Source organism: Nannospalax galili, unplaced genomic scaffold (assembly GCF_000622305.1).
Source record: "Nannospalax galili isolate Female #2095 unplaced genomic scaffold, S.galili_v1.0 scaffold206, whole genome shotgun sequence".
In the NCBI taxonomy this organism is placed as follows: Eukaryota; Metazoa; Chordata; class Mammalia; order Rodentia; family Spalacidae; genus Nannospalax; species Nannospalax galili.
Window position 1 is genome coordinate 2,113,270 of NW_008358101.1, and position 16,611 is coordinate 2,129,880.

General features: G+C 35.0%; 1 pseudogene; it reads right to left on the bottom strand.

Moving 5' to 3' along the window:
- Positions 1-1,252: 1,252 nt before the first annotated feature.
- Positions 1,253-16,611, bottom strand: part of LOC103752507 — a 70,157-nt pseudogene continuing 54,798 nt past the window's right edge.

Sequence of the window (16,611 nt, forward strand, 5' to 3'; positions counted from 1 at the left end):
CTCCTACTTCATTGAATTCATGGATAATTTCTGGAGGATTTCTGGTGGAATTTTTGGTATCTCTTATGTATATCATTATCTGCAAATAGTTATAATTTGGCCTCATCTTTTCCAATTTTTACCACTTTAATTTTCTTGTCTTATCTTTTTGCACTAGTTGAGTTTCAAGCACTATCTTAAAAAGGAGTATGGGTAGTGGACAGCCTTTCCTGGTTCCTGGTTTTAATGGGAATGCTTAGGTTTTTTCTTTTCAGATTAGAATGATATTGACTGTGGATTTGTTGTATATAGTCTTAGTTACATTGAGGCAAGTTCCATCCAATCTAATTCTCTCTAAAACTTTTATCATGAATTTATATTGGACTTTTTTCAAAGGTCTTTTCAGTGTCTATTGAGAGGACCATGTGATTTTTTTGTCAAGTTCATTTATAAGATCTATTATGTTTATTGACTTATGTATTGTGCTGGATAGCTTTAGTGTCAACTTGACACACCTGGGCTGAGGGAGCCTCAGCTGGGGAGTTGTCTCTGTAGGACTGGCCTGTGGCCAGGTCTGTGGGGAATCTTTTTCACTGATGAGTGATGTGGGAGGGTCCAGCCCACTGTAGGTGGAGTTGCCTCTGTAAGACTGGCCTGTGGCCAGGTCTGTGTGGCATCTTCTTGATTGTTTAATGATGTGGGAGGGCCCAGCCCACTGTAAGTGATGCCATCCCTGGGCAGGTGGCCCATGTTGTATAAGAAATCAGCCTGAGCAGGGGCCAGAGAGCAAATCAGTAAGTAGCATTCCTTCATGGCCTGTGCTCCAGCTCCTGCCTCCAGGTTCTCGCCCTGAGCTCCTACCTTGGTCTCCCTGATGAGCTGTGACCTGGGAGATGTAAGACAAGTAAGCTCTTTCCTCTCCAAGTTGGTAGTTGTCAGACTGTTTTGTCACAGTAATGGAGAAACAAGTTAGAACATGTATATTGAACTAGCCCTACATTTCTGAAATAAGCATACTTGATAATGTTGGATAATCATTTGATGAATTTTTGTACACTATTTGGAGTAATTTTGCATCGATGTTCATTAGGGATATGGACATATAGATTTCTTTCTTTTTTCTTTTTTTTTTTTTCAGTTGTGCTTTTTTTCCCTCTGGGCTTTGTATTTGAGTAAAACTGGCTTCATGGAAGGAGGTTTGGAGTTCTACCTTTGTTTCTATCTTTTTTTAGGGTGAAAAAAATCTGTATTTAGAATTAGACTACTGGACTGCTTAGATCCCAATTTTGTTGGCAACATCCAAAGCATCATAATCAGGAGATAGATGAACATCAGCCTTCTTCTCTCCATCAGGTCTGATTAAAGTATTGACTTTGGCTACATCAATGTCATAGAGTTTCTTCACAGCCTGTTTGATCTGGTGTTTTTTGGCCTTGACATCCACAATGAGCATAAGTGTGTGGTTGTCTTCTATCTTCTTGGCTGAATCAGTGGTCAGGGTAACCTTGCTGATGAAATAGTGGTCAAGCTTTTTCTCCTGGGGGCGCTCTTGCAAGGTTATTTGGCTGCCTCTGGAGCCACAGGGTCGTGGGTGGTGGAAGGTGGGTGACATGCAGATCTTTTTGTGATTGTGAACGCCTTTCAGAACTGTTTCCTTGGTGTTCAATGCCTTTGCTGTGGCTTCAGCTTTGAGAGGGGTAGAGCATCCTTCTTTGGCCACTTTAGTGAAAATGTGTTTCTATCTTTTTGAATAATTTAAATAGTTTTGGTTTTAGATCTTTTTTAAAAGTCTGGTAAAATTCTGATGTGAATCAGTTTGGACCTGGGCATTTTTTAGAGAGAAGGTTTTGTATCACTGTAATAATTTCCTTAGGTATTATGTGTCTGTCTAAGCTGTTGCTCTTATCTTGGCTTACCTTTGGTGGTTTCAATGAATTTAGAAATTCATTCATTTCTTTAGATTTTTCAATGTTATCAACTTTAATAGAGTATAGGTTTTAAAAATACTCCCTTATAATGTCCTATATCTTGTTGGTGTCTCTTTGGTCTTTGGATTAGCTTTCTTTCTCTTTCTTTCTTTCTTTCTTTCTTTCTTTCTTTCTTTCTTTCTTTCTCTCTCTCTCTCTCTTTCTTTCTTCCTTTCTCTCTTTCTTTCTTGTTATTAGTTTGGCTAAGTGTCTATCTACATTGTTTATCTTTTCAATGAACCATCTCTTAAACTCATTGATTCTTTGTACTCTTTTCTTGGCTTACTTTTCATTGATTTATACTCTGATTTTATTTTCTCTTCTTGTCTGCTGGGTTTGGGTTTGTTTTTATTTTTCCAGATTCTTTTTTAATTTTTTAATATTAATAATTTTTATTTTATGTATATGAGCATAATACTTACATGTATGTAACTGCATCCATGTAATGCAATGCCCACAGAGGTCAGAGGAAGGTGTCAGATTCCCCTGGAACTGGAGTTATGGATGGTTGTTTGCCACCATGTGGGTAATTGGAACTGAACCAGTATCTTCTGCAAGAGCAGCCAATGCTCTTAAGCACTGAGTCATCATCTCTTCAGCCCTGTTTTCCCAGATTCTTGAGTTGTACCATTACGTCATTTATTTCTGCTCTTTCCCTTATTTAAGCATTTTATTATTTTTATTTTATGTATGTAGGTGTTATGCCTGCATGTAGGTAAGTGCACCTGTGTCATACAATGCCTGCAAAGGACAGAAGAGGTTGTCAGATCCCCTGGAACTGGAGTTATGGACAGTTGTTAGCTGCCGTGTGGATGTTGGGATTCAAACCTGGGTCTTCTGAAAGAATAGTCAGTGTTCTTAACCACTGAGCCATCTATCCAGCCCTTTTTCCCTTTTTTAAAAATGTAGATACTTAGTGATATATGCCTCTTTCTTAAGCATGCTAGTAATATGTCCCAGTGGTCTTGTTACGTTCTGTTATCATTTTCATTTAGTTCCAGGAATATATTTATTTATTTCTTGATTTCTCCTTTGACTCATTCATCATTCAAGAATGTGTTATTTAATCTATATGAGTTCATGTGGTTACTATAGTTTCTTTTGCTGTGATTTTAAACTCACTGCATTGTGGTCTGATAAAATACATGCAATCATTTCAATTATTTTGTGGTTTTTGGGGTTGTTTTGTGCCTCAGCATGTGATCTCTTTTAGGAAAATTTGTATGGGCTGATGTGTAGAAAGTGTTTTCTTTGGTTATTGGTTGGACTATTGTGTAAATGTCTGTTAGGCCCATTTGATGTATAATATTGTTTAGTTCAGATGTTTCTTTGTTTATTCTGTATCCAGATGAGCTGTCTATTGGAGACAGTGGGTCACTGAAGTCACTTACTGTGTTACTGAGCTGGGATTAATCTGTGTTTTATAGTCCTGCAATACTTTTGTTTTTGTAATTGGGAACCCTATAGTTTGGTGAATATATGTTCGTGATTTTTATATCTGCTTGGGCAATTGTTCCTTTCATCAGAAAGATGTGACCTTCTTTAAATCTTCTGATTAAATTTGGTTTGGGGTCTATTTTGTCAGATATTAGAATTTCCATGTCTACTTCTTTCCATTTTATTTTTTATTATTTATTTATTTTTTTCTTTCTTTCCATTTTAAAATGGTTCCTTTTGGTGGAGGTAAGATAAATTTCTTATAGACTATAAAAAAGAAAAATTTTGTTTTGTTTTAAAAATATTTTATTTATAATGATTATATTTTATGTGTATGAATGTATTGCCTACATGTTTGTAAGTACACGCGCTGACTGCTTTTTGCAGAGGACCTGGGTTTAATTTCCAGCACCCAAATAGCAGCTACCAACCATTCATAACTCCAAGGATATCCAATGCACTCTTCTGACCTCTACATGCTTTGAATGAACGGGTACACTTGCAAACATGTTCTGTATTTCATTCAATTAGCCTGTGTTTTTTGACTGGGGTTGAAGCTATTGATATTTAAAGTTATTATTGAAACATGTTTATTGGTTATTGTCATTTTTATTTGGTTGTGAACTTTTTCCTATTTTGTGTTTCCCCTAAATATACCTTCATTTGTTTCCTGGCTGTAGTGTTTGGTTTTGGTCATTCTTTATTCAGTCGTTTGTTTTGCTTTGTGTATTCTATGTAGGTCTGATTTGGTGAACATGAATTCTTTCACCCTAATCATGTCATGGAAGTTTTTTTCTTTACCCTTCAACTATAATAGACAATATTTCTGGGTAAAGTATTTTGGTTTGGCATCTATCATCATTTAGAACTTGTAATACCTTGTCTAGCCTCTTCTGGTTTGTGTAGTTTGCATTGAAAAATCAGCTGTAATTCTGATGGATTTTCCTTTATATGTAATTTGTTTTCCCTTGCACTCTTCTGTAATCTCTCTTTCTTCTGAACATTTAGCATTTTAGCTATGATATACCATGCCCAGTTTCTCTCTGGTCCTGTCTTTTGTGTGTGTGTGTGTGTGTGTGCACTCTGTGCTTCTTCTATTTGTATGGGCATGTCTTTCTTTAATTTAGGGAGGATTTCTTTTATCATCCTGCTGAAGATCTGGTCAATACCACTGACTTGAGATTCTTCTAATTTATCTATGCCTAGGATACAAAGATTTGTTCAATTCGTTGGTGTCCCATATTTCCTGGATATTCCATTCTCATGATGTTTTGTTTTGTTTTAGATTTTCAATTTTTCTTTTGACTGGCCCATTCTTCAACATTCATTCAGTCTTGATACCGTTTTCCTTTTTCCACAAATACTTTAATTCCTATTATAAATGACTATACACCAACAAATTTGAAAACCTATATGACGTGCATGAATTCTTAGAAGCATAGCACTATAAAAATTGAATCTATTTTCTCATTGATTCATTATGCTGGAAAGGTTTTCTCTTGACACCTCTAAATGATTTACTGAGTTCTTTGATTCCACCTTTATTTTAGCTTGAGTTTTCTTCAATATTTCTATCTCTTTTGTGAGTTCATTTTTCAAACTGTTCAAATCCTGAGTTATCTTTGTCATTCATTCAGGTGTATATTTGTGTTTTCCTGAAATTCTACATTTATCTTCTTTGAGTTCTTTTAGTTGTTTTTTTGTGTGAGTTCATATGAGTAACTGAGCAATTGTCTGAGACTGTTTCTTGTGGTCAAGAGACTAGATAAATTGATCTGAAAAAATGGGTAAGGATATTTGCATGATAGCACCATACCACAGAAAACCTGCCATTACACTGTCTTCGGGAATTTCATTCTTCCCTGATACCTTTGACAAATGATTATTTGACCAAATATATTGAGAGATATTTATTTGTGTGTTTTACTCTTTCTTGGAATCATCCTTCCCTGTTTAAAGAGTTTTCTTTCTTTAAAGAAGACTAATACTACCATGGTTCAAGCACTGAATTTTTAAAAATATTTTTATTTGTATGTGTTTGAGTGTATTATCTACATGTATGTAAGTGCACCCAAGTAGTGCAATGACCTTGGAGGTTAGAGGAAGGTGTTGGATCCCCTGGAACTGCAGTTATAGATAGTTGTTAGCTGCCATGTGGGTGCACTGAGACTTGAACCCCAGCTCTCTACAAGAGCAGTTAGTGCTCTTAACTGCTGAGCTGTTTCTCCAGCCCCTCAAGCACTGATTTTATAGAAGGCAATATTGAAAGCCGGAAGTAGAAGATGACTTGTGCAAAGTTACATATTAATTACTAAGAGAGCAAGAACTCAAACTCACTTTTGTATTGTATTCTTAGCACCTAAAAGATTTAATGATTTAGCAATATGTGAAATTGCTCAATTCTTTTATTTTCAAGTATCTAAGAGCAAAGCATCCTCAAAACTGCATAGCTCCACAGAGTTTAGACAGTTAATGAAACCTTACTTCAAAAAGGATACTTTTAGAATAATGAATGCTAAGACACTTGTGTAATGGGATGTCTTGACCATGTTCCTAGGAATCAGTCTCTCAAGGGGAGTAGGGAAGGAGGGATGACTTAGTCACCAATAGCAGACTAAGGAGTTCCCCTAAACTTTTGGGGACTTCAATTGAAGCCTAACTAGGATTAGGAGACTTCCTACAGAAAAGAATTTCAGGCTGAGACATCTGAATGAGTGTTGAGGCTTTAGCAATGGCATTTTAGTATAGGCTTAATTATGAGGGTTAGTGGAGAAAGGCTCTCAGAAAGGAAGACACCACAGAGAGCATAGGTGTCTGTTGACTTCTCTTAGAGTCACCTGCTTGTCATTACAATAGTCACAGTATGGTTTTGGTTGGGATAGAACATACTATCTTTAAAGGGTGGCTAAGGAAGATGATGGAGCAGAGAGCTTTTCCTGAAGTCTACGTGGTAGAATTACAATTGATAAAGAAAATCTGAAGATCACAGGGATGTACTAAAGTAAGTAATCTTCACAGTAAATAAAGTTCACAGTGTTATTTGAAATTAGGGAGAGAATGTTTAGGGAAAGGAATGAGGCACAACCAAAGGTCATATACATAGAGTTTAGCTTGGCTCGTTGTTTTCCAAAAAACAACCCTACATAAGATAAACAAACACCATCTCTGTGTCAGCAAACTTCACAAGAAATAAAATTATGATGGAATCCTTGCTTTTACTCTGGTGAGATACATCCCCCTGATTCAGAGATGAGGGGTTCTCTTCTGATGCTCCTACAGTTTCCCTTATTTCAACCCTGTATCAATCCTGCAAGGTGGAGATTAGCATGCTGGAACTTCACTAGAAATGTTCTTGGAAAGAAGGAGAGTCAGTACTGAATATGACAGGGAACAGGGCTACAGCATGCACATACAGATGTTTCAGCTGGGTTTACTGAAACATTGATGATACTGGGCAGACCCTTTGAAGTTGTCTCAGGTTATGGCAAGCGGAGCTTTCACATCTCAGTGTTATTTATTCACTGCTATTCAGTCACCTTGGAAAGGCCTTTTCCTTGGGTAATATGGCTTTCTTCTTATGTTGCTGAATGTGGCTAAACATCTGGGGCCTTGAATTATTAAATTCAACTTTATTAATGTGTTTCTTCCCTACAGAAATTTACGTAGCACAGCTTTTGGGGCAGGATGGAGTAAGAGATAGAAAAGTAGTTCTGTTTAAATGTTAAAAATTTGATCTGTTTCTTCCAGAATCAAAATTGAAACAAAATTTATTTTGAAATGATATATTAAAAATATTTTGCTATTGAAAAAATCAAACTTTTCATGTAATTATTACTTCATATATGAAATTAGTGAAATTCCTCCCCAAAGTATTTATGTGACAGTTATAGCTTTTCTTAAAGTGTATTAATTTTTACCTAATGAATCATTGGTCTTATGCATAAGTCAACAGGTTAATAATTACAACAGACTATCTCTAACAGAAAACATCTCATTTTGCAGTTAATCCCAGTGGAGACTAAAGCAAGAATTTTTTATTACATCATTCAATAATTGTTCATTTTGTTTTATTTGTGGTAATTATCAGTTATCTGGTCATTATAGTTTGTGTTTCCTGATGCACTAAAATATTACCTTATGCAAAGCATTTTGAATTGCTTTAAAATTTTAGGCATATATGTTTGTGATGACATTTGTACATACAAGAAAAGATTTTGTACAGTCAGTTGACTATTTACAATTTCTAATGCAATGACTTTTTATTATTCCTTATACAGGGTATAATGTTTTAGACATAAATACATGTTATTGTATAAGTATAAATGATATAAAACAATAACAGTTCATAACCACCAAAGAGGTGTTTTTATTCAATGTTTGTGTTTCTAAGATGTAGTATAAAATTACGGGTTTGTGTCTTTTCCAAATTGTTTTTCTGTAAGTCATAGAATATAAACATTTTGAATTAGTTTCCAGCATGTAGTTTGTCCATTGAAACTTGCTGAAAATGCATTTTCTACTAAACAATCAGCACTGTAGCTGTTACATGGGACAGTGTGTTTATATACTATTTGACATTCAATGTATTTCAAAGGGCATAAATATATTATTTAAGGAATGTGGGGCATGACTGGATTTGAACATCTACTGGATTGACATTAGAGAGAAGAGCACTAGGCTAAATAAGAAAACTGAAGTGATGACAAGAGAAAGATAAAACAAACACCACCAGGGTCACAGTTAGGACACAATCAGAAACATCTAAGCATGCTGGAGGAATTTGAAGAAATGCACAAATTTAATAAATGCTGCAGAGGATGGATTATAAAAGAAGGCTGAACAAGAAAGGCTGAGACCACTCTATTCAGCTGTTTTATATGGAATAGCCCAAGGTAGGAATGATTTGGGGCTTTTATTTTATCTAACTTGTGCAATCATATGAAATGGAAAGATCACTCTGTATATGCACAGACAAATTTAAAGAACCTGCTTCACCTCTACTTTGTGAGAGACCAGATTCTTACCAAATTTCAATGTTCCACTTTAAATAGAAAACAAAATATCTGTGCTTTCCATCTTATCACTTTGGTCATTTTCAGTGAAGTAATGTCCATCAGCTCTTCACCCATCAAGCACAAGGTCATAAGTTATTCTTTCCTTAGAAAATAAAGTAATTACTTAAAATAATTGACTATTAATTTGCATTTTCAGAGTTCAAGCAACATGACTCCAGAAAATCTTCCATAAGAGATAATCACCTTACAAATGGAAAGTTCCTGATTGTGCGCTCTCTGAGGTTGTCTTCAGACATGTGCTCTTCTCCTCTGGTTCTTTCTTCTGTGAAATGTGGTTATTTCACACACAAGAATATGTTAAAAAAACTAGTGCTGACCAAGAAAAGACAAATGTGGCTGAAATGTTTTATAATACATTTATATAGTATAACTATTTTCACTATAATGTGGTCAAACTAAAGTTATTTCTTATAAGCAAATTTTAATTTCCCTTTATGAGGACATTAGTATTTTCATGCAAAACACTACAAGAGGCTCTGTACTTAAATTGGGACAAAAATAGTAAAATTTAGTAATTCTGAATGGGGATATTTTGTTGTAGACTATTTCTTCTTTAATAAGCTAGCTAAATTCTGTGAAAGCACATGTATATCAATGTGAGAATAATTTATTAAAAACTAAAAAATGTAGTCAACTCTGCACAACTGGAATTGGGAGTTAGCTATGTTCATACTATTATTGACAATATAGAACTTCCTCTTTTGTGTATATTTTTATTGATTTTTGTGTATTCATACAAATTATCTTAATCGTCTTTATAACATTTCCCCCATCCACACCCTCCCATAACCACCCCACTGGATTTCATGCATTGGGGTCTAGTCAACCTATCTAGAGTCACTTCCTTAGAAAAGACAAACTCTTCCTCACTCAACAGGAGTCAGCTGCTAATAATGCTTTGTCTAAGGTTGAAGCATGCTGCCCATTTCCCTATTTCTATGCTGGGTTTTCTTCTGCATGAGCTTGCATGGGGTTTGTGCATGCTGACACCATTGATGCAGATTTACGTAAGATCCCAGGAGTCTGTAAGACTTTTGTTTCCATATTGTCATGTACCTCCTCTCCTGATTCTTACACTCTCCCACCCCAACTTTCCACAATGGTCCCTAAGCCCTGGGTGGGTGTAGTTTAATATAGGAGACCTGTCCAGGGACCTATACTGTGAAGACTCTTATTCTCTATTCTTTGGCCATTTGTGGCCTTTTGTGTTCCTTGCTTTCTGGTGCATGAGGGAGCTTCACTGATGAAAGTTGTGAGATGCATTTGTATTATTTTTACACCTTGTTCTACTATGTTGCATGAGCATTAGGGGCAGAGGTTCTGTTGTAGATGTGTCACTTAGGGCTGGGTTTATCTCATACTTATCCTCTGTGTGTGAGCAGTTGTGGAACTCTGTAATATCTTCATCTATTGCAAAAGAATATTCTTGATTCAAAAGAATATTCAAAAGAATATTCTTGATTGTCTATAAACATAATCATCCATATTAAGTGTATAGTAAGAAATTTCATTTGTCTAGGGATATGACAGTCTTAGGGTATTCTCAAAGATCTATTACCTCTCGAGCCGTGTGTATTTAGATATTTACAGTACCACACATGTGTTCCCTCCCACTGAGGTGACTTTAAGTCCAATTAGGCAGCTGTTGATTACTCCCAAGATAAAAGTGCACTTCAGCACCAATATCGTTTGTTGTACCGGTCATTGTTGTGGTTATTAGGCCTTAAAGCTGGGGTTGTACCATTGATCAGTTTTTATCCCTTAGCTACTTGTATAGAATCATCCAAAACTCTGCGGGCTAGTCTTCAGGGAGGAGGCTTCCAGGGCAGTTCTAGCTCCATTGCTCTAAGTCCTATGTCAAAAGTATGTCCTATCTTCAGCAGGGAGATAATCAAGGGCTGTTACAATAGCTGAATTAATTTGGGGAGTCTCATGGGCTACCCTGGCCAACAACTTGAAGGAAAGTTTCACCTGTCTGGCACTGTTTCTTCTTATATAGCCTTCAGGTATACACATGTAGTCATGTCATGATGATATTGGTATGTGAAATTTTTCAGTAGGATTTTTGACTGATACAATTCTCTCTGATTGTTCATACCAGCTATGCATTATTTATCCTCTCTCTCTTTCTCTCTCTATCCCCTTTTCCCCTCTTCAGTTAAAGTATCAAAAATTTCCACATTTCACCATTGATATTACCTGTCTTAAATGGTCCCCCGTCTCTTAAGCTCCTCCTTCCCTTTTAACACCACTATTCCTCATGAAACCCTCCTTCCCCTCTCAGTTAAACAAACTCACGTTATCTATATCCCCTTTGTTAACACCTGTCTCCTACTTTTCTTTTCTCTCAGGTTCCTTCTTTCCCTTTACCTTCCTGGTTTCTTTCCATTTTCCTGGCTCCTCTTGTTACATCAGCATATATACTCACATATAAGGGTTTGGTGCTAGGATCCACATATGAGAGAACATATATCGTTTATTTTGCTGAGTCTGTCACTTCACATTGCATTATAGTTTCTGAAGTTATTGCTGAGAACATTTTAGCTAAAATTTCAAATTATTGCTACGCAGTATCTTTGGAAATTTATGGGAATAATACCTGAGAAGCTCAGAAGCTCATGACTGCTCCGGAGTGTGATTAAAGGAAAAAAAGTAGACAAAGATCTCCACTGTTTGAGACAGGAATAAAGGTAGTAAATCATACAGTAGCAAAAGCTTCTGCAGTTTAGATGGAATACGTGCATATAGTTATGTTTTATGTTCTTATAAATCTGTGTTGAAAAATAATATATACATATAAAAAATAATTTAGTATATTTATGTGTGTTTATTTAATATGTACTTATACAGTTTTAAAGATTTTAAAAAAAATTAAAGTTACATGTAAATATGGATGTGGGTTTGTAAAAATGACTGTGATGCAATTTTAGAGAAGAAGATGTTGGATTCCCTGCAACTAGAGTTACAAGTGGTTGTGAGTTGCACTATAAGTTCTTGGAACAGAACTGACAGTTTCTACAAGAGCGGCAGGAAACATAACTCCTGAAATAGCTTTCCAGTCCCATTTTTGTATGTTTAATATGCAAATTTTAACCAAGTTCATAAACAATGTGAATCTAGGTGAAAGTGATTCAAGTATAAAATTATATGATTATTTATTATAATATGATTATAGTAAAGACTTTAGAATATTTTCATTAACTATTAGAGAATAAATACAACAATACATCATGGAATTTAACAAATTAATATTTTAAATTTTTATTGTACATTTCATACAACATTTGTTAATTAAATTTAGATCCCCCTCCTCCATCCATTCCCCCTGAACCAATTATTCTTGTTACCTTAAATTTAATTTTCCTGAGGCGTTCTCTTATTTTAGAGAATGCCATCCTTTCATTTAGAGTGTACAATTCTCATTTTCAAAGTGTGTATGACACTAGATAAATGCAGAAAGGAATGAAAATATTATATATACATATATATAACTGAGGAAATTCTAATAAATCAAAATTACTCTAAACATTTCTCTTCTAAATTGTTATTTCAACAAAAATAAAAACAAAAGAAATGTTCTAGATGTTATATTTGTTAATATGTGTAACAGAAATAAGATAAAACTATGAACAATTTCTTTCTTGGAGAAAGATTCTCTTATTTAACATATTCACATTTTATTTTCCTAAAGTGGGTATCTTAAGCTGTGGGTAATGACAACCCCATTAAAGCTCCTGTATGCATGGTGGGTGCTGGTAAAGAGGCAGAGGACTATGAAGTATTTGGCAACAATAATAGTTTTCTTAACACTCAATGACGAAAAATTAATTTGAAATCAAGCGTATGGTGGTCTGAGGTGTCTGGCAGCATTTGTCCTTGTTGCAGAGCATTACTTTACTGCAACCTTGATTCTAAACTTCACACAACATGCATACTTAGCTCTTTGCATGCCGTGATGCTAGGGAAGGCTGTCTGAAACAACTATGTGCAGTTTTAAGACTGCTGTATTTTGCAGTATTGTTCTGCAAGTACAAAGTTCTCTTCATAATTGTGTAATTTCAGAAAAAAAATTACTTTTTAAAATTATTTTCTAACCATCATTCCTCAACATCCATCAAATTTGTACTTCTCTATGTGGTATTGTGTTAGAATGCGTTTAAAAATAAATGCTTGAGTTGATAACTTGAGCTTCATTAAAAAAAACATAAAAATTGGGGCTGGAGAGATGGCTCAGCGATTAAGAGGTCCTCTTAAGAAGAGGTCCTCTTGTAGAGGACCAGGGCTCTATTCCCAGCACCTGTATGGTGGCTATGAACCGTCCTTAACTCCAGTTCCAGGGGAATCTGAAGCTCTCTTCTGACCTCAGCGGCATTGCACAGCAAGGATGCACTCACATACATACAGGCAATACACTCATATACAAAAAATAAAAATAATAAATAAAATATTAAAATATATATACATATATATAAATTAATTTTGGCTTGGGAACTGGAAATTTTTTTCCAACCATTTCTGAAATAATCATAAACATATTTCTGCCATATTTTACTATGTATGTATATGATGTGACATTCTCAGTATCAGTGATTATCCGACCAGATTATTCATCAACTCTCGTGACTAGAGAGATGACTCAAGGTTTAAGGGTGCTTGCTGCTCTTGCTGAAGACCTGAGTTTGATTCCTAATATCCAGGCAGGCTGTTTACAACCATATGGAACTGCATCTCCAGGGGATCTCACATGATTTTCTAAACTCTGTGGGCACTTGTATGTATGTGCACATACCTACACAGACAGATACACATACATATAATTTTTAGATAGTATTGAGCAACTCTGAAAAATATGGAAGATGTTCTACTTCTTACTATATGAAATGTTTAGCAGAAATATTTTTATATTAAATGCAAATACAAAATAAAGAACATCTATCTCATTGATAAGCAAAATTGTTTTCTAATTCAATAATGATAAAATTATATGTATGCAACAGAATGTTTAATATAAATTTCTTTATGGCTTTATTGTGATTAAATGTTCAATTTGTAAACATATTTTGTATATCTGCATACTGGAACTATGTAAATTTTTCTTGAGCAAATGGGGTCAACTTTCTTCTTTTCCTTTTTATTTCTTTCTCTCCTTCCTTCCTCTCCATTCATCCTCCTATCCCTCCTCCTATCCCTCCTCCTATCCCTCCTCCTATCCCTCCTCCTATCCCTCCTTTTCCTCTTCCTCCTCTTCCTCCTCCTCTCTTTCTTGCTCTCCACATTCTTACCATCTTTTTTTTCTCCCCTCTTTGTCAAAGACTCTGAACCTGATACCACCATGACTTTGAAGTATCTTTAAATGCGTATCTTTGTAAAATATACCCTGTTTCAATTTTTGATTTTCTTAAAGACAATTCAGTTAAACAAATGAGGGACACAGAAAGCAAAACAGCAGCTGGTAAAGTCCATCTGCTGCAATGGTCAAGATTGATTCCCAACGTGCACACAGAGGATTGCAACCAAAGAAACTTGCAAAGTCAGTGTTCATTGATTCTGGTTTATAATGATATGGTAAGAAATACGGTAAACATAAAAAGAAATGGTTTAAACAGATTCGTTGTATTTAACCACTTTGATATATAAAAGTAGACACAAAGTCAATAATTTCATAAGAACTTAAGGCATTTAGCAAATTATAAAGCAAATTTTAGGGCAAGTAAGGTTTGAACATTATAAAGATAATATGTGTGCATTAAAATGCTAAAGCAGTGCACAGGAACATTTATGAAGTAATATGTCACTATAAATTGAATAATTGGAAGCCATTCTCAGGGATTCAATTAAATACTATGTGCTATAAAATTTGTTTGCAATATTTTGAATTTAACAAGATATTTGTGTTTGGTTTGGTTTATATTGTTGTGATAAATTACTGACTAAAAGTAAATTGGGAAAAAAAGGGATTATTTTATTTTACTTTTCTGAGTGACAGTCCATCACTGAAGGAAGTCAAGACAGAAAATTAAGCATGACAGGAGCCTGGAGAGAGTTGCTAAAGCACAGATCATGGGGAAACCCTGCTTCCTCGCTTACTCTTCAGGCCAAGCTCAGCCTGCTTTCTTATACAACAAAAGATTCTACCCAAGGTTGGCTCCAGTTGCCTCAGTCCTCCTACATGACTCAACAATGAAGAAAATGCCTCACAGACATGCCCACAGGCCAATACAATAGAGGAAATTGAGGTGTCTCAAGTTGAGCACTGAAGTTATTCAACACCAATTACATGTTTTAATAACCACTATTTCTTGATATAGCTGAGTTTTAATATGTGAATTTGAATTCATGTAGTAAAAAGTAATAGCCTATATTTTAACATCTGAAACAAAACAAAATATATAGCAACAATAATGGGAAGAACGAGGAAGAGGAACAGAAAAAAATATTTTAAAAGATTACAGTTTACAGAATACTTCACTGTGTCATCTTCCAAACATTTCAGCATGAGACCTAAAATTCCAGAAGTCTGGTATGCTGTCAGTGTTTTGAAACTGCATGATTATTAACTATGGTCACCACGCTGTGAATTCATTTCTAGAACTCCTGTCTAAATGACACTTCATGGCCCTGAACCAACATCACCCCTGTCTCTGGTAATGCTCCTTCTGCGCTGCTGTGGAATCCAGCATATTAAATTTAATAAATAGGTGAGAGTGTACAGTATTTGCTTTTATGGTCCATTATTTTACTTGGCACAAACCTTACAGGTTTACAAGAGTCTTCACATATTACAGGATTTCCATGTTTGTAGCACTGAACAGTATCTTGGTGTGCACTTACACAATATCTTCTTCATTCACCTACTGATAGACTATTTCTTTAATTCCACATCACACTTGTAAGTACTACTGTTGCTTACTTGAGAGTGGAGGTATCTTTTCACATATGATTTCAAGCTATTCTGTTCTTATTTTTGTCTATCTTTCCAAAGCTGTTACATTGTTTTATTTACATTATGCTAATCATAAGTTCTGAAGGATGGAAATCTGGAACCTTCAGATGTGTTCTTATTTGAGGTTGTTTTGACTTAAGTTGTTGAATTTCAGTGAATTTTATTAATTATTATCAATATTATTTCAAAACTATTGATTGTTCATGTAATATTTTAGTTTTCTCTGACTTTATGTGAATTTTTTTCACTGTTAATTTTGTTATTAATTACATTTATGTTTGCTGTGACAAAAAAAAAAAAAACCTGATAAAGGCAACTTAAGGAAGAAATAGTTATTCGCTCACAGTTTGAAGAGCTGCATTCCATCATGGTGGGAATGTCTGGAGCTGGTTGAATAGAAAAGAAAGGAAGAAAGAAGGATGTAATGAAGAGAGGGAGAAAAGAAAAGATCAATAGAAGGAGGAAAGAAAGTGAAAGAAAGAGCTATTCCTTGCATTTAGAATTTTGAATGTCGCATGACCTGTAAGGTTCCTACTTCTCTTGAAAATACTAAAAGTAAACATATCCAGGTTAGCATGTAGAGGAAACAGAAATAGTTCCTGAGGTTCCCAAGTTTGCACATCATTTCCATGACCCTATAAACAAGTTATTTCTACCTTACATGCATGCTTTTCAGTTGTACCAAGAAAATCCAAACTTAGTCTCAGAAGTATCTCAGTTTATAAATCATTATAGTAATAATATCACAGAAAGTCTTCTATCTGTATTGGTTTGTGAAACACGAAGACACACATATCCATCTACATGCTTTGGCCTTTTTCTTTTAGCTTACTCTCTGTGTTCAGCAAAGAACAGGTCATGCCTATTTGAGAGCTTTTTTCTGATTTCTATTTTTAGTGTTTACAAAATTTACGATCAACCAGTGTTATATTTAAAGCAAATACACTTTTTATAAAATAGCAAGATTATTTATACATAATAAAAACCAGAATTATCAGGGCTGGAGAGATGGCTCAGCAGTTAAGAACACTGAATGCTCTTGCAGAAGACTCTTGTTCGAATCCCAGCACCCACATTTCAGCTAACAACTGTCTGTAACTCCAGTTTCAGGGGATCCGACAGCCTCTTCTGTCCTCTGTGGGCATTGCACAACATGGGTGCACTGATCTACATGGAGGCAATACATGCTTATACTTAAAAATATAAAAAT